The following is a 25,488-nucleotide window of genomic DNA, read 5'->3' as shown; positions in this document are numbered from 1 at the left end:
TCAATTTAGCATTCACATTTAATCAGAGAAGCATGAGGTAACTTGATTACTGCATTTATGTCCTTACACATGGAGAAGATAACAGGGTCTTTTCTATCTTTATGCTGGTAAAAGCATAAGAAGGACTAGTACCTGGAAGCTGAGGTTTAACAAATTTAATTGAAATCAGATTCCTAGCTATGATGATAATTAAACATTGACATAATTTTCCATATGTAGCCTTGGTGTTGCTTGGAAATTTAGAAATGAAGCTAATTTTCTTTTCACAAAACAAATGTTTTACTAAGACATTTGAGGAAAAGCATTTAGGGTGAGGAAAGTGTTTTCCTCTGAGAATACAAGAATCTTGGTGGCAGTGGACAGAGATTCTGCTTTGCGGGCCAGGATCATCAGGGCATCTCAGCAACAAATTTTTTGTCTTCATAGGAGTCCTGAGATCAGTGTTTCCCCAGCATGTAGCAGTCTGAGCTCTGGGAAGAGAAATACTTTAGTCTAACTTTTTTTTTTTTAATCTGATTTAAAATACCTGGGTGAAACTTGATTAGATTAGATTTAGCTAATGATCCTTTCTGTTCCTCTGAAAGTAGGAACTGCCCAGCAATGAAATGAGTACAAAGAGTGTTTTAGGCCTGTATGCCTGGTTACAGCAGGAACATGATTTCAGATTCACAAACAAGGAACAGGGTATCGCCAAAGAAGTTGTGGGGTTTGGGGTTTTTTTGTCTGGGCAGACTTCTGGACCTCTGGCACCTGGTCAGAACAGGAGTAGTAGCTCCAAACTGGCTTCTAGACATAGTAGATGAGTTACTGGTACAGGTGTTCTACATGGCATAAAAATGCATGCAAATCCCTTATTCCAGCAGGTAGGAGCTAGGAATTCCCTTTCTCTTAGGAGTACTCTCTGTGCCAGAAAGAATAGGAGTACAGTCCAATGCTAGGTCAGAAATACTACACTGTTTGGGGATTCCTTTCCCCTCAGAGACAACTCAAAGGGAAGGCTTTCTGAGTGTTTTGGATCCAAAAGTCAGGCTTAGTAGAATTCTACAGGGTGAAATTTGCCTTGTATTCTCATTCATTTTATTATCGTTATTTCATAACAGAAGTTCCCTTATCTGTTGACAGAAACTGAATGTCAAAAATTATTCAGGGAAGCACATGAAGAGAAGTCAGCCTGTTTTCATTCTCATTAAAATCTGCTTCTTGACACCTTTGAGCTGAGGATTCCCTTTAGAGAACAGGAATGAAATCCTGTGTTACAGCTACATCCCCATGCAAAGCTTCTCAATAAGTGCAAAATTAGATCCACAGTGCAATGACCAGGACTTCCAGCCAACCATCTGCCCTTTGCTCAGTCTTATTTTTTACTTATTTTGGACTCATTTAGTAGAGCTTTAATGCTTTGTTTAAAAGGAAGAAAATTAAATATAAGCACCTCAAAGAGTCTTTTGTTTCATGAACAATGTCCTTTTCCTATTTCACAGCTGGAAAACTGTCTCTTTTTAATATACTATCTTTCTTTTTTGAATTATCTTTTGCTTTTTTTTTGGCCACAATTTTTTCTCTTCACCCTACAGGTGATTTTTCTATTTAAAAAGGTTTATGGAGGTTTATTTTATAAGTGTTAATGTCCTTTCTTCCCACTCACTGCACAATTACTCATTACACTGTGAGTTGAATTCATGGGTAGGAGGGGGAGTTTCTTTTCTCAAACTCAGAGCCATCTTCCAAGCTGTACTTTTCTGTCTGCCACAAACCCACTGACACCTCAGACTTGCCCAGGGCTTGTGTCAGCACAGGGTTTTGCTCCTAGTATGCGTGTATGTCTGTGGTTGGTTCTAGAATTGCACAGAGGTGTCCAACTATCACATTTCACACCTAAATACAGCATTTCAGCACCGCTGATCCTCAACCTCTTTGTCCATCTGCTGTCTTTTATCACAGGTGCTTCAAGTCCCTTGAGCTTATCTATCACCTCTGTTGATGAAGTTCCTTGTTTTAAACATTCTCAAGGGCACACCAGCTTCTGAAAGGGCTTCTAAATGGAGAAACCAAGAGACAGAAAACTCCTTCAAACCCAGAGTCAGACACATCCAACCTGTGAGGATTGAGGTTTGTGTTCCTCCTCTCTCCAACTTGCTTGTTGCTTGGATCGCTGGCTCAGCTCACTCCCCACCTGTGTGCAGGAGCCTGGGTCCTCCACTTGTGCTGAGTACTTGCCCAGCTCAATGTCAGTGTTCATAACAATTGGGCCTTAGCATTAGATCTGTCACTGGGCACACAGTTGTTGGTCCCTAAAAAAATCTTGAAGGTGAATAATGAGAAAATCTGCTGCTAACCCAAGTCTGATCTCTGTTTTAAAGAATATAAACACTCATGTTTTGTGCAATCAGTCAACTATGACAGCCTGGTGTTAGGCAGAAAGTTCTCCTTGGCAGATTTTTGCATTTTTAGATCTTTTTTGGGACACCTTGCTCTGGTCACTGTCAGAGATGGGTAACTGAAGTACATTGGTCTTCTTTAGTATAGTCATCCCTTTAAATGGAATCCTGAAATGTATAAGCTATTACAGAAACTGCTCTTCTTTTCTTGAACTATAGAATAAAAAAATATTGTTGTGTGAAATGAATGTGCTGCCTGCCATTGCATTTGTTACCAGTTCACTGAGAGGTGCTGAATGTTTAAGTGGTTTGCCCTAGATCACAGAGCTGTAGTATCAGATGCAGGAACTGAGACCAGAATCCATTCACTTGTTTCATTCACTTAGTATTCCCTTATTAAAACAGCTTGATTTTTTGGTAGTACATCATAAGACACACATCTTTCTCATTTAAAAGGTTGCCTACATGACATTACTTTTGTGTGCAAGGCTGCGAAAAATATCTCCACTGTCTACTTAAAGCATCCCATTATTTTTTATTAAATGTACGCTGTCACTGGGACTGTAGTTTAAAGCTTCTCATCTCTTTAAACAATTTTTTCCTCTTGGTTATTTACTGAATTATGTTTCTTGCAATGACTGCAAATCTAAGCTGTTCTGCAAACCTCCTGTTGTTAACAGTGTTGTAAATTAGGAATGACTTGTTTGCTAACAGAAATGAGAGGCAAATCGGCTCTTTTGTTTTCTCTGGAAAATCTAAAAACACAGCTTATTTATATCACTCCTCCCAGTTTGTTCCTTGAATGGAACTAATCAGGGAAAAAATGATGGAAATGGGTATCAGTAACAGGTGGACAACTCTCGTTCTGCATGATCCTTTCTAAAATGCAGCTTCTCTTGCATCTGAATATGTAAATAATTTGCCCTGCAGGAGGATATACTGTATTTTTGTGAGAAGTATTCTTCCTGCTTCTCTTCATCTTGATTTTAATAACGTCAGAATGCCAGAGTGGGTACAGCCACAATGATCTTTATATGGTCCCTATTATTAGACCAATAGTAATAGTTTTACAAGGCAGGCAAGTTTTCAGGAATATAGACCTTTCTTAGAGCTGAGGAAAGGCATTTGCATCTGAAAGTTTGTCTATCTTCTTAGGACTAAAAATAAGGACTTATGATCCCCCCAAATTGTCAGCTTTTACGAGCAATAGAAGTCACTATAATAAAAGGTATTATACCTAACTTATAAGTCTTGTATAAAATATTAATCATTGCCGGAGGCAGGGTTCCAAACAAGTTGTATCTACCTAGTCCTCAAAATTTGTTTGCTAAATAAATGAGCCTAGATAGTGTTCAGTGAATGTAATGACATGTGAAATAAGTTTTAGAAATGCAGCCCACTGTAGTCACAGCCAGCATTGGCATAAGTGACCCCCTTTGTGGCAGACATACCCAACTGGAGGAGCTTCACAATAGTCAGAAGCACAGCATGTCACAACCCAGTTGGCTTTGTTGCGATTCATCAAAAACCAAAAACATTAAGGAATAATAACAGGTTTTCCATTCATTTTCAGTAGTTGGGAATATAAAATCTAGGAGGGGAAACAGAGACAACTCCTCTACTATGTTCACTGTTTGTTCCAGCACTGAGCCCCAGCAGTGATGCTTCTGCTGTTGCTTAGTGCAAGCACCTGTGGTGGGAAATACTCCTTTCTGATAGGAGCTCTGAGGCCTTGTGGGGGTAGCTGCTGGTCAAAGCCAGGTGTATGAATTAGCCTAGAGAATCTAGTGAAATCATTAGAAGCTCTGCTGGCTAATGCTGAATGTTACTTGAAGTGTGACCTGAAAATGGTGAGGAACAAAAGTAAAGGGCCTCTTTTGAAGGCTCTGCAACTTTCAGTTGACACCCTTCTCAAAAATTCCAGAAATGGCAAAACCTTCTGCTGTAATTGTAAGCCCCAGAGTTTTATAGTTTTGCAAATGCAGAAGTGTTGAAGTTTAATCTTTTGAATTCCTTGAAACTATTAGAAAATCCTTTGAGGAAACTTAATATAGGGAAAGATTAGGTCTTCTGTTTTAAATAATGAATGGGGTGAGTATTGAATGAGATGAGAACATTAATTTCTGTGCAGGGAAGCTCTTAATAGAATTACTGAGTAAATTCCACATGGAATGCACACAGCTCCCCTCACCAATTTAAATCCATAAAGGCCAGGGAAGGCTATTATATTAGAGGGAAGGGGAAGTATCCCACATAGCATTAAAACTGTTGCCAAAAGGAGTATAAATAACATGTTGCTTATATCAACTAAATTGTTTTATAGCTTCATGAGGAAGCAAGACCAAAGCATTATGACATTAATCCCACAGATTGGTTTACTGACAGACTTTTCAATATTAAACAGCATATTATTGAGTCAGAACTTGACAGGCTTAATTGTATACTCAAGAGTCAGTCTAATTCACAGTTTGTTCCTTCTGGGAGGGTGGCAGTTTGGAATTAAAGATCTCAATGGACTCACTGTAATGTTTCTTTATTTTGTAATTATCTCTGCAATGTTTATGCAGGATCATTTCTATAGTTTTCTAGTCAAGAGAACCCTGTGATTTGGGAAGAAAGTGGCCATCTTCAGAAAGGGTATCATTGTGCCCTGTCTCTTGTTTCAGGCACAGTCCAATATCTTTCAAACCAAATAATGTCACTTAATGAAACAAGCAAGACCTTATGTCTCAAGGCACCAAAAATCCCCAGCTGCCCAGCCTGTTGTTTTTTACAACTCCTAATGACAGCACTCGAGATTCTTGTTCATTTCCAACAGGGAATTAGTCATTGGACAAAGCAAATTTACAGTTTACCTTGCCAAAATACTGGTTTTAAGTTGGGGTGAGTTTCATGATGTAGCAAGAAGAGATTCAGGGAAATTTGGTTTGGTATGATAGAAATGGTGGACATCCAGTTTCCTTTTAAGAAGTAAGTCTGATTCACACTGTCAAGTAACTTGCAAAGTCAGTTGGAGGTTTGTAAATAGGAGGTCACTACTTCACATAGCAATTAAAGGAGTAACATGCTAATTTGTTTCCTCAGCGCTGTTCCTTTACACTTGCTGCTAACACATCCTAACTATGATAGAGAAGCTATAATTGGGTGTGAAAGGGAGCAAATTTGTGTGTGTGAGGAGTTGATAAGAGATTTAGTGTTTGGCACAAAGGATTTGAAAGTGCTGGTTTGTATTTTAAAGTCACCAGTCCTCAGCTTGCAGTTAGTTCTCAAGTTTACTGGGAGAAATCAGCACAGACCATATTTGAAAATCCCACCTGCCATTCCCTGCTTGTTCAGATGTCAAAGACACAAGCCTCAGAAGCTCCTGAAGGCTTAACATACATAATGCATGCCCAATGATTAGAGATCAGAGACCACAGTGGGAGCAAAATAAGAAGATAGAGTAAAAGCAGAATGGAAAGTTCCAGAACTGGCCCTTGTGTCTGACTGTAGAACATCTTCCTCTTGAAATTCAGATGTTTCTATAGCAGCTTTTGAAATGCAAGAATTTTATTTCTTATTGTTGCTTTCAGTTGCTGTAAAAGATAGCTGTTTATTTGTATAAATTATTCAGTAAAGCGACCTCAAGCCTTCATGTTGTCTGTTGGTCTGATAAGAAAGGAAAATGGGGCCAGTGACAGGACCACATCAGCAAGGCAGCGGCATTCGTGCCTACCTATACACAACACCCAAGAGCAGCTATTCTTAATGGAGGTGCAACCTGGAATCAGATGTAGACACCAATTTTGAACAGGGATCTGGTGTTACTAACAAAGATAATTTCAGGTACCAATCATATCAGCTCATCTGGTTGAAATAGGTAACAGCTCAAGTATTGCTCCCTTCCCCTCTACTGTTTCTGTGTGTCTGTGAGTATGCACATGCATTATGTGTGAATTTTTTACTAATGAAAAATGTACACTGACTTTTTTCTAGTGGCTTTATTGTTCTTAGTAGTTACTAAGTTATTTGGTCTGCTTAGTTTGTGAGGACTTTTAAATTTGTTCTCCATGTGTTGCTCTTCCTGGAGTAAGATTAGTCATTTTATCTTTTAGGCTACTGGTTTTTAAGTGTCCTGTAGCACAGCAACAGTGAAGATCAGAATCCTGTTATGGTAAGTACTATACAGAAGTACAACTGAAACTGTCCATCCCAAGAGAGTTAGAATGAAGCGTAGGTATATATACATACACCTACATATAGTTACACCTACCATACATATGTACATACACATGTAGGTGTAAGAAATGATTGAGCAAGTGAGAGGATGGAGTAATCATAGCAGTTGTGTTGGGCAAAAATACAATATTTCAAGAGTTTTGGTAGCTGTAGATCATCATCAAGCTAATCAGGGCTTGATTACAGTTGATTTGTAAGCTTTGCTGCAGTGTTTCAAAAGGACTTGGAAGAAAAAAGACAGTCATTTTATCTTGGCAAGGATTTCTTCCCCCTTGTAAGGACAGGCTTATAAGAAAGCTGGTCACCTGGCATTACCAGCAGGATGAAGACCACTGGAGTTTTTGCTCTCTGATTCCAGCATGGAGCATTTATGGGATGGTCTTAGCAAATGGTAGTGATACAGTTTACGGTTTCTGGTACTGCCCATTACTCCCACTGTGTTTGCAAAGCATGTGGCAAATAAAATAGTTGAGGGCTTTTTATTTCTCTCACTTGCACCCATCACTAATGGCACCAGTGAAACTGGAAACTGTTACTTAAAATCCAAGCCTTCACTGTATCAAAGGTATAGATTAGTGGCTAGAAATCAACTGGGAAATGCTACAGCTAATACTTGGCTAATCACAGAAGCCATCAGAGATCTAATACAGTGCTGAGATGTGCACATTGCACAGAGCACAATAGGTCAGCAAGTCCCTTCTTTGGAGGGTTGAGTGAATTACTTGGTTAATATGAGGGAAGTTCATAGAGTACCCAGTTTAGAACTGTTCCCCTGCCCATCATTCATAGTCATTTAGATGAAGTTTGATGCACAATGGAGAGAAAGAAGATCCCCACAACCAGTTGTTCAAGTAAGATGATATTCATATTATACTGCTAGCTACATAACAAGACCTTTATGTACATCTTTATAACTTTCATACTCATTGTAATAACAATAGACTTCTCCACTGGTGCTTAATGGGTTTGTTTACAAGCAAACAGCATGAAGTGAGAATCAGTGGGTATTCAGCTGCCATTTGGGGACAGAGAACATAATTAAAGCTGTTCTATAGGCCAAATATTGGATGTCATGCTTTATGGGACAATAAAGGCACATACATGACCAGTGAGGTATAGGCTGAGACCAGGAGTAGTGTTGGCTTTTTGAAATGGCTTCTGTGATCTTCTCTTGGCTTCCTCTTTACATCTGCCCAGCTGGCACACTGTGCATCCCAAAGGAAGCTGAGTGAATGAAAATGTAGCACAGGAGTAAAAGTTCCTTGAGTCATTTGATACCTGCTGCTGCTGAGAAGACTGTGAGGCACGAAGTCTATATGCTTCTCAATTCTTCTGTCACCCCTTTCCCACTCCCCTTTTTGATTGAGCCTCAATATGAACAAAGATACATTTAAAAGCAGTTAGAGAGTGGTTTGCAGATGCAAACTACAGCAGCTGGTGTATTTTTATAAGCACCAAGCTGGGAGGCCACATGGTCATTTGGTTAGAATGGAGTCTGGGAACTGGGACAGTTGTATTCTATTTCTGTCTCTCCCATTGAATTGCTCTGTGACTGTTAATGGTGCATTAAGGCAGAAATCCAACTGTAGTTAAAATCAGAGTGAGACTTTTCATAGATGGTACCTGAAATTAGGTGGACCTGTAAATAGCCAAGTTTTGTGTTCCCTGTCCACAAATAAGTGATAGTGATACAATACAGTGACTTTTGATGCTTGTGATGTGCTTTGAAAGTCTCAGATGGTGACAAGAGGAGTAAAAAGCATTGTTAATAGTTGTTTGGGGTTTTTTTAGGAAGCAAGTAGAATTCACCAAGCACAGTGAGCCTGAAGTGCAAATTTAAGTCAAGAAAATGGTAAATAGAAAAGTTGTGTTTGATTGAACTCTAGTGAAGCTCTGGTGTGACTGTTTGTGATATGAACGCTTTTCTTGGACCATAAGCAATGATGTAACATCCTGTTCACTGGATTGTTTCTACAAACCACTGATGGCTTTAATAAACAGTTTTCTCCTCCACATTTCTTTCTTTCCTTGCCTATAACTGCTATCAGATTTGAAATGTTCTACATTAGCACCTAAAAGGTATGATAGAATTCTAGAATGCACTCCTGAAATGGCTGGTGATGGTATTCATATCCTTGAATGTAGAGACAGCTGTAATGCATCAGTGATTTTCAACTTGTGCTACAAGACAGTGCAGGGTTTGGAATGACTTCAAAGGGATAAGTAAAAGGTCATTAATAAAAGCAATCCTTTTGTTAAATTTGCTCTGTGATGATCTATAGGTCACCTAGAAAATGCTTATAGAAATTATAAAAAAAGTAAAGCAACCAGAAAAAGTAAAAACATATTCTTAGAAGGTCTTTTTAGATCTGCATTTCCATGACTCTGATTCAGAGGCCATCATGGAAGATGCGGAGTTAAAAATTTCATAACATTACATTTTTGTAGCTATTATTCAAAAATGTGACCCAATATTTTGGCATTTGAAATGGCTCATCAAGAACGAGAAGCTGATAAACTGTTTTTAAAATACTTTCTGAAGATCTCTGCAATAATCTGTGATTATTTCTGAGCCTCTGCTGCTCATGTTGAATAAGCAAAGCTCAAGTCTTATTGCATGGAGAAATTATGGAAATGCCAAGGATTGCCTGATAAACAGGTAGTGCCATTGATCACTAACTGTACTTTATAAACATAGTACCTTTGTAATTTGAATAACAAATGATCTCTAAGCCAACACCAGAGTAAATCTTACTGACCTTTTACAACTACTTGTGCTTTTATTGAAAAACAGTAACTCCATCTTCATTAGAATCACGTTCATTTCTGTATGGGGACAGGTACTGAGCAAAGTAGCTGTATAAACACATACTTGCATAGGAAGAAAGAAGGCATGTAGCAGTTTTCTTTACTTGAAGGTACATAGCATCGGTCAATACAGCCTGTAATGGGGAACTGAAAAACACTGCTAAATTGATACTGAGTTATGATACCCACATCTGTGAATGTGTTACCTAGCTCAACTGGAACTGGGTTATATTAAGTATTTCACATCTCCAGCTGAAGTTTGCTTCTATCAGTGATGGTTCAGCTGCTCTTTAACATGGTGCTGTGAAAACGATCTGGAGACTTCAACCTACCCCACTACCCTGGCCTTAGTTACATATGCCTTTGTTGCCTCTCTGACGGACAGGAGTAACTCTGATCTAGCTAAGCATGAGACATTTAGAGAACTCTGCAGAATAGAGAGTTTTGTACATCCCTCATCATTTCTGCCTGTGAGCACATCACCTCAGGTTTGGGGTCTGCCAGGTTTTCCAATAGTAAAAAGGTTGCCTAAGGCTCCTGGGTAAAGACTGGTATAAGACCTTGTGTAGATTTAAGAACAGAGAGCTGCTTAAAGGCATTTACATTTTGCATTTCTGTCTCCTGTGTGTAGTGTGAGATGGGTGCCTAACTTAGAAAAGAATTGTGCATAGGAGTCTCCAGAAAAAGTTAAATTCTCCACTTAAACTGCTAGACCCCCAGCGTTGATGACAGACGATGTGGATTTTGCCTTCCAGAAGCAAAATTTAACATCCATCTGGGTGCTAAGACCTGTCAACTGCTGTTACCTCAGAGAGTAGACTTTAACTTGGTCTTACATAGGGAGTTTCATACAGCATATATGTAAAATGGCATTGAATCAAGAGAGGAGAGTCTAGCAGTTGGCACTTTCTGAGCACTTGGACATGGCAGACTGCTTAATACTTGTTTTAACTCCATCCCAACCAGACCCAGTACAGCAGTAGATACAGAAGAGCTCTGTCTTGGTAAAGCTGGCTCCAACTTAGCAAGTCCTTTTCCTGGCTTGTATAAAGAAGCCAGTGTTGCCAGTCAAGCCAGGTGCAACATGCTCATTCTACAGCAGACTTAAATTGCAAGGTTATTAAGTCCTTTTACCCTCTGGTAGCTGCAGACCACTTAATTACAAGGTCAGTGATGTATAATAGAGAGTTTGGGGACCTTATGAAGTAAACCAGTATCTGATTCCATAATAAGTAATGGCTTATTTGGACTTCTGCTTCAGAATCCTGAATACATGGTGTTATTGTTTGGACCTTCCTAGTGTAATAGTTTAGCAGTCTGCAGGACTACAACAGTTTTGTTACCACTAAGTTCAGGTGTTCAGAGTTCTCAACTGCCAGGCAAATTGACAACTTAAAAACAAATTAATGACCATGAATTGACAGTTATGTGATGAAATTTTCAAAGGTTTATCTTTCCCATTTAGACACAAATGAAGTGTCCGGGTTTGCTGGAGTAGTCATTGTCTTGGGCACATTTGTCTTTTGAAGATATGTAACAATGGCATCTTCTAGATGCCAAGTATGTCTGACGACTGTCCCCTCTTTCTGGGTGTGAGAGTGGAAGCAGAGCCCTGCTATAGCATGTAAATCAGCTCCAGCCCTTGAAATATTACAGATGTAGAATAAGTCTGTGATTTTAGCAGAATTTAGGTGCTATCTGCTGGAAACCCAAGTGAAAAGATCAAGTTAAATGAACGATATTGTATCATCTTATTTGATATTGCTAGAGGTTGCTAAAGGTCTTTGGTTATTTAATGTTTTTCTGCTTCAGAAAACATATTAATGTCCTTGATAACATCCATGCTTCAAAGGCACTGAGATAAACAACTCAAGAAGTGGCTGCCTATTTTTTTTTCTGCAATACAGGGGGAAAAAAATCAAATTAAGTTGATGTCTAGTCTCAAAAGAAAGTTTCTTTATAGTGATGCTAAAAAAAATAACAGTTTTGTGAAGCTTAGAAGACTCTGGAATAAGTTTCCTCACAAATCTCATGAAGTTCAGTGGATGCTACAGCAGTTGGTAAATCCTCTATTTGAAATTTGTACCAGCAATGTTTGAAAGCCCAGCAGAAACAAATTTCTCCCTGTCAAAACTCTCTTGATTGAATCAGGGTTGGGGTTGAGGCAATAATTTCAATGGAGTTAGGTCACGGATTAATTTACTTAATTGTTTTTAAAAAATGAAGATAAAGATTTAATAGCACGAGGATAGAAGTCTAGGGTTTTTTGGGTTTGTTGCTTATGAATAGAAAATAGTCTATTAATTGTTTCTGGTCATTCTGGAGTACATTTCCTGTCAGTGGCATTTCTTTCCAGGATTTGGTCTGCAGCAGCTGTGGCAGGCTGACAGAGGATTGCGCTTGCTGGTCCTGCTATGCTGCTCAGAGCCCAGTGAAGCAAATGGGAGTTATATCCATTATTTCACCTTTAGCTGGTATAATTTAATATTGTCCTTGTATTATTAAATTTTCAGCATCCAGATGATGCTGAAAATTTTGCATCCAGCTGTGCTTTTCATTCTTGGGGAGCTGTTCAGTCATATTTCTTTTTAAATCTCCTATAAGCAAGATAAGCCATAGGTTGTTACAGGGCTGAGTTGGTATTGACTCAAATGTTTCAGCTGCTCCTGTGGGTCTAGTATCAGTCAATATCAGAAAGAGAAGTAAAATAATGTGAGATTGTGAGAATTGCAATAAAAGAGAAGTTGAGTAATTACCTTTGGGGGTGTATTACAAATGAAATGCATGATCCCAAATTGAACATCATAAGATATAGCTGTGCTCTTTTGAGTGCAGCAAAGCTCCTCCCAACCGTGACTCCCCACTTTCTCTGTATACCTCCTCCTGCTTCCCTTTTGCCTCCTCTCTCCTTGCATTCCAGCTCTGAAGTCAAACTGGCTGCAAAAGACAACACTAGTCAGCCGTGTGGCAATAAGCTACCTAAATGATCACAGTACTCAGATTCCAGTTTCAATTTTCTGTTAGAGATCTAGAAGCATTTATGTGTTCAGGGAAAGATGAACATAGTAAGAATGTTTTGCTTTGAGGACTCAGATTAAATAAAACTAGACTTTTGATTGAAGTTTCAGGAAAACTGAAATCTAGAGTGAGAAAATTTCGCAGTGATGAAAGAACAGTTATGAAAACCCTGTGGAATCCCTCAGTGTCAGCTATAAGACCTGACTCTAATGGCATTGCAGGAAAATTAATACGTTTCTGGTTTGTATCTGCCTCCTCAGACTTTAGTCACTCAAGACACTCCTTTGGGTGTCTCAGAAGTGTTCAAATGGGAACAAAAAGTGCAAGAAAAGCTTGAAAATGCAGAAACATGAAGGGTCTTTCTTTGACAGAAGACACAGAGTTGCTTGCAGAGCCTCATTTTGCAATCCTTCATCAGGACTTATGCAGGAAGTGCTGGTTCTGCCCAGCCTATGATCAGGATCAGGCCCATAAGTTATATGTTATATTGTACTTGTGAATGATGCTGCTATTTGTCCAGCATCATCCAGCAAAGTCCCTTTGCCTGTACAACTCTACTGCAGCAAAATAGGGGTAACATCTTTTATTCAAATGTTTGGTTTACTTTCAACCCAAGCTTGAGGGTTTATTTCCTGCCTGTAGAATACAGCCATTGCTTATTCACTTTACAAGAAAGGCCTGGTTCTAATTCACTCAAAACAGGAGCATGCAGAATGGCTGGCAGGTCACAGTCATCAGACAAGACCATTAAGCAGGCATTAAAAACTAGTTATTAGGTTCATCCAAATAGCAGTAATTAAATTTGAATCAATCTGTGAGCAATTAATAAAATGAAAAATAATTAAAATGGCAGTTAAATGTGAATTTGACCAAACCTTACCATTTAAAATGTGTTTCTCGGGTTACTGTTAAAAGGACATTGAACCATGCTACATTCTTAATGAGTATGTGCAGTGTTACATGGTTCTTGTTACCAAGCAAAGGGATTTAGCAATCCCAGATGTTAGGCCATAATGCAACTCCTATCTGCCAGAACAGAGTTGAATTGCACCTCCATTCACACCGGCTCAGCCTGAGACTTGTGAATGTGTAATCAATATTTAATCATTGAGCACTTAGCACAACACACGACTTAAAAAGTACTACCAAAATAAATATATTTAGCATAGTTTTGGGAATATTAAGACACTTTGCAATAATTTTGTAATTTCAAAATCTCAAAATACTTCCCAAACATGTAACCATACATGGAAGCTAAGGATTAATACTTTGTTCACAAGTGATAGGCCCATTAGAATTTCACAGGGATGTGATTGTAGAGTTAGGGTTAGACTCTCAGTACCAATGAAAATAGCTGAATTACTTGTTGGCTTTGTGCTGATGTGGGAGAAGAGCGCACAGATGTCTACAAAGCAGCTCTACTGGAGAGGCAGTAACTGTTAGGAAAAGGTAGCAAAGAGGTGGGCAACAATAACCTCACAGGCAAAATGAAAAACAATGAGTATTTCATCTAAACCTGCAGTAGATTATTGAACTACCTCTGATTTTAATGAGCATTTAAATCTCTGGTATAACACTGTTGGCAACTTCAACAATCAATTTCCCAGCTGTATAAAAAAGCCTATGCCAGTCAGATAAATGAAGAACTTCATAAACTCATGCAGTTCAACATCAGATGTCATTAAACTGACTCATCTGAGACTGCTGTACCTTCAGGCTATTCATTTAAAATTATTTAATTTTCTCTGTGAAAATCTTTACATATAAGCTGCAAGTCCAGCCTGAATCAGACCAGATAAGGATACAAAGTGCTTTTATTACTGGTCAGAATAAAGGCTAAAATATTTTATTCCTTCTTCACAACATTGGAAATAATTTATTACCTGAGGAGATCACAGGCACTCTGGGATGAAATACATGTAGATGTGTTTCTGCAGCTTTCATCGATGATGTGCTCTTAAACTCTAAACCAACAATTCCAGGGTTCTCCATAGTCACAGGCTGACCAACATCAGAAAGATGGGATCAGCTTTTAAGTCTGTTCACAGCCAGATAGTCCACTTGATGCAACTTTGGACTTGACTGTGAATGGTAGCAAATCTCATGGGGGAAGGGGGAACAGAGAACTATTTGTGTTCTTTATTGTGAAGACAGAATAAATGGGATTTTAACTTAGATTAGCAGCTCAAATTCATGTTCACAGATAAGACTGCAGTTCTTTGACCTACTCAAAATACCTGTACGCTAGTTAGTGTGGGTGAAACCCAATGAAGAGAATGGGTGATTTTCAGGTATAAGCATGCATCCCCTAATGTTTAACATAGGTGAAATGGTATGTCCTGGAGCACTGGACAAAATATCATAGTTAAGCTTCGCTGGGTTGGGCTAAGCTAAGGGGGCGTGTAGGTGACACAGAGTATCTCTACTCTAGCATTTTCGTTCAGGTCAGAAGTGCACTTTAGAAGCAAAATTCCCAATCATCTCCATTAACACTTGGATCACATTGCAATGTACCAGGACACAAAATAAAAGCTTTCATTTCGTGCCTCCTCATAGCTTTGGATTCTAAAAACTGAATTATCCACAAACTGAGTGTTCTTAAATGAGTCCTGCTTTTCTCTAGAATTTCCTTGGCATTTGTGGCAAAGAGTACAGTTTTGCACTTCAAGAACTTGAGAACATTTGGTAAGAAAGTAAAACACACTTCAGCATCTCTTGCTGTATTAGCTGTGAGCTGCTGGTACTGTTCAGTATCATGTGCTGTGTTGCTGCTGAAACCAGAGGTGCTCAGAGAATGGTTTAGAAAGTGACAATCAGTAATTTATAGCAGGCATTTCTGATTTCTGAGTTATGAAATGTGTAAATATTAGTAGAATTAGTATTTGCTTACAACCCAACAAACAGCAAAGATTGCACAAAGCAGTATTTGAAGTGAAAGGAGGAATTGTCTCGCAGCTCAGCAGGAGCTAGGCTGCTGCCAGGCTCAGGAGATGGAACCAAAGCAGGGGTTGCTAGATCAGTGGGATGTGGGAGCTGGGACCAGCTGCCTCTCACAGAAGTAAAATCTTGCTTCTGGCTTCTTCCAAGTTCTTGCTTTGGGGCTCAGGTTTATATCTTTAGGATTGTGTGGCTGAAATGATAAGTGATAAGAATCATCTAAACATGCTAGGGAGCATATACATGGTAATATTACCAGTTATAGCTGGTAATGTTGTAATTAGATAGGGACATCTTGAAATGCACTCACAAAAACTTTAGCATGGGAAAAACCCAAGGGAATTGTGAACTGAAGAAATGTATCACTTTGGGACAAAGCCTTCAAGTAATGCAGATGTGGATAGCTGACATTGAAATTGTCATCTGTTTTGTAAGGGATGCTGAAGGCAAAGGGCCTAGCAGAGCCCCTAGTGCCAGGTACCTGTTGATGTGTGTCACTGAAGGGTAAATGTCCCTTTTACCTACTTTACTGTAGACCAACCTCACAGTTTCTGATCTGCAGTGGTATTTAGAAAAATGAGCAGGAGTAGGAGTCTGTGTGGACACCTTGTCTATATGCTCGCTGTACACCAACCTTCAGTCAGGGGAAGTCAGCACAGCTATGCAAAAGCATTAACCTTAGTCCTGTGCTTACTGTCTCAAGGAATAGGGAACACGAGCAGCATAGAAATGTTTATTCAAGCACTTGTTATGAATGGAAAACACTCAACACTTCTGTCCTGTTCTAATGGATAGCACACTATGACTATCTTAATGTCCTCTCGTTTGAGGACCTAATTACTTGTGTATAACATATTCATTTGAGGATTTAATTTGCTTTTAGATTCTGGTGATAGGAGCAACATTTCTGAAGTCACCTTCCAGAGAGACTTATGTTTCAACCTTCCCAAGATGTTGGCATAATTATGGGTTTTTACCCATAAAAATGGAAGAGGTTTTACAGGTCTCTGCAGCTAATCTATGCAGCTATTGCAAAATGTCCATACATGAGGATATTTTCTGGAGTGATTCTTCTCCAGGGTTCTTGCAGATGCTTCTAACTAAGCAAAGTGACTAAGCCTGAACTTCATCTCAGTTCAGTGGCAATTGTCCTGGTTCTCAGGAATGTGAGAGTTTAGGCTTGACTTGTTCAAACTCTTATTTTTTATTCCAGTAATGTTGACACAAGCCCCGTAGCCTGTCTAGCAACAGGGACAGAGCACAAATAACAGTTTCTGCTTTTAAAGAGCCTCACACATCCAACTAAGGAAAAACAATCAATGACCATTTAGATGTTTCTGACTGAACAAGATGTCTTTAAATTAAGTCTCACTACTTCTCATACGAGACTTGAAAATAAGAACACTCTGACTTGCTAATTTAGCCACTGAACAGCAGAGAAAGAAATTTATTGGGCTGTTTGGCCAGGTGACAGGCCTTATACTTCCACCAGGGTTCTTTGTCAGGGAAGCGTTTTTCCTTAGGGTATCTGTCACAGTGAACAAACTACCTTTAGGGGAGCATAAGGACTGAGAATAAAACTAAAATACTCAATTGGTGACCTTGTAATTAAGCAGCAGGTGATGATAATTCTCAGATTATTATCTTGGTTCAAGGAACTCATTAGTTTTATAAGTAATTGCTGGTGCAAGGGACAGTGCACAGTCACACAGATGGAGGCATAGAGAAGTTTGAATTGGGGCAGCCTGATTTTAGACCAGCGTCAACTGGGTCATTGTTAAGCATAATCAGATCTAATTGCAAGTAATCACTGAAAAAAGACACTCATTCCTCCTTCTTCCTATCCATACCATATTCTTGCTTGCATAAATTGTAGGGACTGCTCAGCCCCAGTTGATTTAATTCAGCATACTGATCAGATGAATCAAGAAGCGTCAAATTCATGGCACAAGGCTAGACATTCTCAGGACAAAGACTGAAATATTTACTCTGCCTTCATCCTGATGTAATAAGACCTGCTTCTCAGTGCAAGTAATTCTAGGATTGCAACAAATTGTGCTGTTGATCTTTGCTTATTTTATCAAGACCAGGGGCTACTGTTATCTGCTTATTTAGAAAAGAAAGATACCAAACTTTTACTTAATTGCCACTTGCCAGAGAGAATTCCAGGGCCTCTGGGACTGCTCTGTGACATTGTTCTTCACAGGATGCTCCAGGTAGAATTGAAACACAACTCAATTATGTTTAACTATGGTGAGGTAGTGAAGTGTGTAGTAAATATTATTGTTTCATTAGCAGTTCCGTGTTTAATTTAGATACGTATTTCTACACAAATGAGAAAACGTTGCATTCCAGTGATAGCACTACCCCATATAAAAATTATTGTTTGTACCCCAAGCCAGACACTCTGACAGTGTGGGCCCACCCTGCAAAGCATTCAGCCCCTGAGGTAGGGAGGAGAAGACAAAATGAAATGGACATATTGGGAGCATGTCTCAGCCAGCATTTAGCTCTTTGTTGGCAGAAGGAAATATCTTTTCTGATTCTCTCTTTGGCATGGGCCACAGCACCTGCAGGCAGTTTATAGCCAGACTTCTGCTTGCTCTCTTTCTCCTCATCCACAGACAATGTGATGGCCAAGCAAGGCCAGTGGCTGTTGTGCCAGAACTTCATGTTGGAAGGAGACAGTTACCTTTCAAACTGCAGTTCCTTTGCTTTATCTGCTCTTAGATGGGTCTGGGAGCTGTCTCTTCAGAGCTGATAAGCTCCTTCTTGAAGCTGTTATATCAAGCATCTGAAAACATCACAGCAATTACCTGAGTGCTGTTTCTTTTAGCAATCGTTTTATCAGAAGAAAATCTAAATTCTTTTCATGCACTGCTTTCTGCTTTGATAACACCCCATTTGCAATTGTAGGGTGGTTCAAACAAAGAATTTCTGAGAGCAGAAAGATTTTTGCATACAGTTTGTATCTTACAGAAGCTAGACAAAAGAAGCAGACTAAAGCCCTAAACAGAGTAGATCAAAATAAGGAGAAATTATTTGTGTTAAGTCACTGCTGCATCCCAACCACTTCTATGCTGAAAACTCCAGAGAACTATTCATTTGCTTTCGGGTATCTTCATGGGATCTCTGAGCATGGCATGTGATGGTTTTTGAGTTTGGTTGACTTTTAGCCCTCCCTAACATTGGCATAGCTCCCTGGAAGTCACCAGACAGCTACAGGAGGACACATGGTGTGGCCTGTTGTAGCTTGGAAATGATGACCAAGAATGAGTGACTGCATTGTCACGTGCCACACTATTATTTATGTCCAGTAGCCATGCTCCTGTGCATGGTGCTGTACCAACATGTAGAACAGTATCGCTCAGAAAATGTTAGCTGTAACACTTTATACAAGCTTAATTTCTCTGCCAGAGGTAGCTGTGATCTATGTTTGTGTCTAATTTATATGTCCTAGTTTACCAGCTTGTTCTTCTTGCAGTCATGTCTCTTGGACACAGAAAGGAAAATGTCAGATTTGCAGTAACTTTGTTATGTGAAATCCACCACTAAGCAATACAACAGTACTTTCTACTTTCTTCTCTGATGGGTCAAATGCCTGTTTCTTTTAGGTTTTAATTAAAAGTTCCCTTATTAATCAAGCTGTTAATGTGTACTGCAGTTGATAATTGTTGTGCAGAGGATGGTGGGCATAGGAATTCACTTGTGTGTAGGGAGATTACAAAACAATTTGTAGGGATGGCACTGGCAATCTTAGCACCTCATAGCACCCGGTTTGTCATACAGTACTGCCTCAGACCAGTGGTCCATCAAATCCAATCCCTCGCCTCCAGCATTGCACAAGATGTGCTGGTGTACTTTATTTAATCTGTTCAAAAATGCTGTTCAACAAAAGTGTCTTACAAGAGAGAAATGAAAACAGTCATAGCGGTACTAAATGAGAACATACATTTCCTTCCCACTCATATGGAATTGTCTAATCAACAGACTTCCTGAAAACTTCTCTTCATCTCAATATCCTCCTACCCTTTGGCTTCCCTTGAACATCTGTTGAAACAGATCTGTCTTGGACCATATCCAGCCAGATAAGCAGACTGTGGTCCCAAAGACTGAGCATGTTTCACAGGTGAGCATGCCATGAATATCCTGGCAGTAGGCTTCTCTCTTCCAGTTTTATCCTGTAAGTGATGGTAGTTGTAGTGAAGTAATACAGGGGGAGAACTGACTTCTTAATGGGAATGGAAGATGTAAGTAGGGCTTTATATATCAAAGTCTTACTCTTGTAATACTTGTATACTGACACAGTGAAATAAGAAATAGTAGAATTATATGCTATCCATTTACATTGTGTGGCTCACATTTTCAGCAGGGCTTCATCCAGTCTTTTTTTTGTTTGGGTTTCTCATTATCGCTACTGGTTCTGACCTGAAATAAACCATATGCACTAGTATAAGGAATTAAAAGCCTTAAAAAAAAAATCTCTTGGATCCGCTATTCATTTCAGCCACAAAAGGGGAGCTGCCAAGTTGCTCTCATAAATATCAAAAAGTTAAATCTGGTATGGAAATAAGAGCCAAAGTGATTAAGATTTGATTTGCAAAACGAGGATTACAAACTTGTTTATTTTCTCACACCTGCTCTCCACTTCAGTACTACAATAAAGCAAAGCGTATCTAATGCACCTTTCCCCTAATTGGATAATGCACTCAAGGGAATATGATCAGCTGAGGCTTTTTAGATCACACCACCATTTGCCCAATTATACCTAATGACAACACATTGTTCCTGAAAAATGTGTCTTTATTCCTTGGTAGGTTACATTTCCTTTCAGCCTTTTACTATTGATCCAGCAGTACCTCATGTAGAACAAACTTCTTTGTTGCAAGTCTTGTTTACAAGACCAGAAGAATCATTTATGTCATCTTCTCAATGTCTGACCAAGTCAGTGAGAGAAAAACCTTGTTGTATGGAGCATGACAAATTTTAGCTATCTTTGTAAAACAAAGCAATAAACACAATATCTGTCTGGTTTGGGCTATACAGATAATTCATGTTCTGTGTTCACTATTTCTTTGTGTATTTGCTGCTTTGATTTCATAAAGCATCTTCAATGATTTGAAGAAGGTGCCTGTACTACATAGCACTTAAATGACAGTTTTAATCTTGGACTCCAAGTGGGTTTATACTCACTTCATTACAGAAAATGACATGTTTGCTGAGCAAAGCTGCAGCATCATGAAGCTTGAGGCATATTTACTTCACTATTTTTTGTGGGGGTGGAAGGGCTTGAAGAATGCTGGTGAAATTATGTATCCCTAAATAAAACAATTTTGTGTCTGTCTTCTCTGAGCATGATTGTCTACAAGTACAGGCTGATGTGTAAGGGCAGGGTTGGATTCTGATTGCTCTCCCAAATTGTCTCCCTAGTTATTTTTAGTAGTTGTAAATTGCAACAGAAGAAATACTTTTTTACAAATGCAGAACCATTTTATAACTTCAGAGTTGTCATGCTAACTCACTACCACCATTCAGCACCTTCTAGTGGGGTTTACCTCAACCCACTCCTCTGGTCTCCAGACCCTTGCCTAAATGAAAAAGCGTACTTGCCCTTTCCAAAAGTAATCCTGATTTTTGCCCAACCCTTACTGCGATGTAGTTCCATTGCTGAGGGAATAGATTCAGTATTGGTCAGCATACTACTTCTGTTTTCAGTAGTTCCCCCAGAGCTATGGAATATTAGCATTCCTGTGTCACCCACGTGTTGCACCTCCTGTCTTTTCCCAGCTCTCCCCGTGGGATAGCTGGAGCTAGTTCTATTGACTTGAGTGATTTTATTAGGTCTTTTCTTCAATTAGATGAACTTCAAGATTGAAAACCACATCCAGCCAGTAGATCTTACAGTCAGGTAAGTTATTTCTCAGAGCCTGTACTGGTATAATTGAGATCAGCGTATGGCCTAATGGGACTTAGAGCTGCTCAGAATGACCCCTGTTAGGAACAGTTTGGAAGAGCGAGTAGCAGTTCTGACTGTGCCATGCATGCATTCATTCCTATGAATGCCCAGCACACATGCCACTTTATCAGGTTTTGAATGCACTCCGCAGTGTAGGCTGGCATATGCAAATGTCTTGCAAGCCTTGCTCAAGATCATGTAGGAGCTCATTGAGAGAGTGGATTAATGTCAAACAGCAATCCCCTTCAGTCAAAATCCTTCTTTGCTACTTATATACTGAGCTGATGATAGAAAGAAACAAATTGCAGAAGAGTTATTTTATTTAATGACATTTCATCTCCCCCAGCACAGATAGAAATTAGAGATTTTATTGCTGCTTTTGGCTTGTATCTGTGTTTACATTTTCTCATTTCTTATTACATACATGGATCTAGAACAAAAGGCCTGATGAACCTAAATTTCTTGGGATGTCCCATTAAATAGGTAATCTTACACTACTCAATTTAGTCTTTAAAATTTGCAACCTTGTCATTATTGTTGTTCTTCCTTCCAGCATTTATCCTGGAGTGCCTCCTGTACAGTGGGCTCCTTGTAAGAACATTCAATTTTGTTCTCACAAAGGTTCTTACCAGTAAATTGAGCTGGGGGAGTATACATGGGCTTTGTACATCCCTTCTGAAGCCTGAGAGCACTGAATCTCTGAGAAACGCAACTGAGTACGCTGTGTTCTCCTGCCTGAATCCATTTTGTCTCCTCCACAGACTTCATTTTCTGCATGCATCCTCAGAGAGATGGCAAACCTGGCAAGTTTTATCTACATTGAAAAATGGAAACATGTTTTTTCTCTCCGAGTGTATGAGAACTGGGAGTTTAGTACTCATTGTCGCAAAAAGAGAAATTCATTATGCCACCAAATCACTCCTCCCAAGCTGTCTGTCTGACTATTGATCCCTTGTTCATGAGTAAGTAAACCCTGTGGTTGATCATAATTATTCTGGGACATCTCATTCCGGTGACTGGATCAATAATGTCTTTCATGCCCTCCTGCTGTGTGTTCCTGTCATGCCTTGGCACCTCTGCATTACCTGCTGTTCATCAGTAGCCCAATGAAATAATTTGCCATGGTGGTGAGAATGCTGTCAGCCACTTCACACTCATTTAGGTCTCAGCTGGGACACGACATGAAGCCTTGGATGTACAGCATTTGTAATGAATGTCAGTATTAACTTCACACTGTCCCACACATTGAGGCTGGAAGATTTCCCCTTGATGTCCCTTTAAGTCAGACATAACACCTATAGGATGCTTGTCATGAAGCTGCCTTTGAGCAGAAACAGGGATTAATATCCAAGCTTCCCTTTTCATCCAGAGGCTCAGAGTGAACCTGTCACGGAGCAGTGAGGCCAGGGGCTCACTGAGAGATGGAAAGCAGCCACAAGGCCAGCAGGGCAGCAGCCTCACTAACCAAGGCTCACACTGCACTACCCGAGTGCAGCAAGGAGGGCAGGCCTGTGGATGGCAGCCAGGGTGAACCAGAACATCAGGGCAGTTTGTGGTGATAAGGTCAAGCCAGGAAGTCAATCTGCAGGTGAGGGTCAGGGAGACGATCAGGTCCAGTGACGGTAACCAGGGTTAGACGGAGTCCAGAGACTGCCAGGCAGGTCCATGGTGACAAGGCAGGTTTGAGGTGAAGCTGAGAAGTCAATCCATGGTCAAGATACAGATCAATGGGGCACAGCTATGAAAGAGCGAGAAACTGGTGCACTTTCAACATAGCTCAGGTAGGGACTGAAGGCCCAAGCATAAGCTGAAATGGGGCTCCTGGGCCTGTGGGCAGAGATGTGGGTGGAAGCTGCAGGGGAGGCTGTTCAGGGCCATTAAGGCATATTAGTCCACTCAGGACCCTGACAAAACCTTTCAGTTATATTCAAAGCAGTCAGTTTTGTAGCCTGTCCTGCTGAATTTCCTTGATCTTTTCCACTGCTGTCGCTGCAGGATATGTTTTGCAGAAGAGCTTTGTCCCTCAGTGTTCCCAGCTGCACAGGGATGATGGAAGAATCTGCATGCCCAGCCTCGTGGTGTGCCAGGGAGCTTCAGGTGTCCTTCCTGCTTCAGCTGTTTCTGTCCTCTGAGAACAGCCCTGAATCCAAATCTGAGAGCAGACCCTAATGCAAATCCAAGAGTCCCTCTGCCACCAGCTAGTCTCCCAAGTCTTCCTCCATTTTCCTGATCTGGCTGTAGTACCAGGCTAACCCAGCAGCTTGGGCTCCGGGGTTCTATGTCTCCCTTTTGTCCCGCTTACTTTCTTCTTGCTCTTCTTTCCTGTAGCTATTCATGCTGCTTTTGTCTCATCTTTTCTTTGATTATTGGCCTGACTCCAATGTCTTCCCTCACTGTAGGTTAAAATCTTTCTTCAATTATTTGTGACTAATGTTTTTCTCTTGAGCGTCAGAGCCCTGCAGGCACTAATAGGCCTTAATGGCCCTGGACAGCCTGAGCTGGGCCCTTCACCCAAACCCCCTGCCTATGGGCACAGAGACTCCATTTATGCAGGCCTCGTGTATTGGCCTTCAGTTCAGTTACACCTGTGTTCATAGCCCTCATTAGCTGTAGACCTCCTTGATCCAGACCCTGATCTGACTGGCTTCTGAGCCTGCCATGGTCCTGCCTGGCAATCACTGGACCTGGCCTTGACTTGCGGATGGACTTCCTAGCTTGACTTTGGGCCTGTCTTGTCACTACAAATTTCTCTGGTGACCTGGACTCTTGGTAGGTCCTGGCCACAACCTCTGAGCCTCTCCTGTTCGTGTTCCTCAGTTGTTGTGGTTTAGCCCCAGCTGGCAGCTCAGCCCCACGCAGCCAGTCACTCACTCCCCCTCGGTGGGATGGGGGAGAGAATCAGAAGACTGAAAGTGAGAAAACTCAGCAGTTAAGATAAAGACAGTTTAATAAGTAAAGTAAAAGCCATGCACACAAGCAAAGCAAAACAACGAATTAATTCCCACTTCCCATCGGCAGGCATCCCAGGACAGCAGGGGTCCATCACACATAACTGTGACTTGGGAAGACAAACACCATCACTCCAAACACCACCCCCATCCTTCCTCTTCCCCAAGTCCCTTATATGCTGAGCATGATGCCATATGGTATGGAATATCCCTTTGGTCAATTGGGATCACCTGTCCCAGCTGTGTCCCCTCCAACTTCTTGTACACCCCCAGCTACTCACTGGTGGGGGTTGTGAGGAGCAGAAAAGACCTTGACACTGTGTAAGCACTGCTCAGCAGTAACTAAAACATCTCTATATTATCAACACTGTTTTCAGCACAAATCCAAAACACAGCCACATACTAGCTACTGTGAAGATATTTAACTCTATCTATCTCAGCTGTAACCAGGACACTCGGGTACCGTGGGGTGGGCCCTGGCCTTTGGAGGCTTCTGCCCTGCCAAGGAGTGTTTGGCTCCTGGCTCTCCATCCCTTAGTGAACAGTCAGCCCTTGCTGTTCCCTGACAGTAATTTAGTAGGGCTTTTACTCTTTTTTTACCCTTTTCCTGCCTTCTCCTATTATAGAACATGGTGCTTAGGGATGGGAAGAGATCTGAGCAGGAAGACAACTTTAAAGCTGCAGTTGCAAAACAGAGTGGTACTCTGTCACCAATTTACCCAGAGTTTTAGACATGTGCTAATCTTAAATTAGTTCTGAACCTTTCTGATAGATGAGGCCAGTTGCATGTTTGTTATGCACAAACCTTGGTAATTCAAAAATTGTCAAACAAGTGTGTAGGTTTTCTTTGGGGCTTCTTAGGTTTCTCAGGGATGTGGTTTCTTCTTTTTATTTTTATACTACTTTGGTGATACAAATCCCATCTCTTGTTTAGATGTGGTTATAGAGAAACCAACTGTATTTGCTATAAATGTCTTCTAAATCTAGTATAACTATACCCCCATGAAAGTTTACATTAGATAACTGGTGATGGCTCTCACCAGCTTCAATGTTTTTAGCACACTTGCACACCTGGAGATAAAGAAATATTTGTATCTGTCCTAGAAGTGTAAATGCGGAAGTCTGTAATGGTAGTGCAGAAAAAAGCTTTATAGAAAGTATCATAAATAAAATTTAAAAATGCATCCTGCCCTATAGTCTCTTAGTCATCATCACTTGAAAGAAA

General features: G+C 40.3%; 1 long non-coding RNA gene across 3 annotated transcripts in view; it reads left to right on the top strand.

Annotated features, from left to right (window-relative positions):
- The window catches only part of LOC142603196 (uncharacterized), a 42,262-nt gene extending 19,523 nt beyond the window's left edge, over positions 1 to 22,739 (top strand). For all 3 annotated transcript variants that reach the window (XR_012837082.1, XR_012837083.1, XR_012837084.1), the window contains 3 exons: positions 6,473 to 6,531; positions 21,218 to 21,267; positions 21,869 to 22,739. This is a non-coding gene — a long non-coding RNA (uncharacterized LOC142603196). The remainder of the gene's footprint in view (positions 1 to 6,472; positions 6,532 to 21,217; positions 21,268 to 21,868) is intronic.
- The last annotated feature ends 2,749 nt before the right edge of the window (positions 22,740 to 25,488 follow it).

This window comes from Balearica regulorum, chromosome 10, assembly GCF_011004875.1.
Source record: "Balearica regulorum gibbericeps isolate bBalReg1 chromosome 10, bBalReg1.pri, whole genome shotgun sequence".
Taxonomy (NCBI): Eukaryota; Metazoa; Chordata; class Aves; order Gruiformes; family Gruidae; genus Balearica; species Balearica regulorum.
The sequence above is the reverse complement of the archived record's forward strand: the minus strand, read 5'-3'. Positions and strand labels throughout refer to the sequence as shown.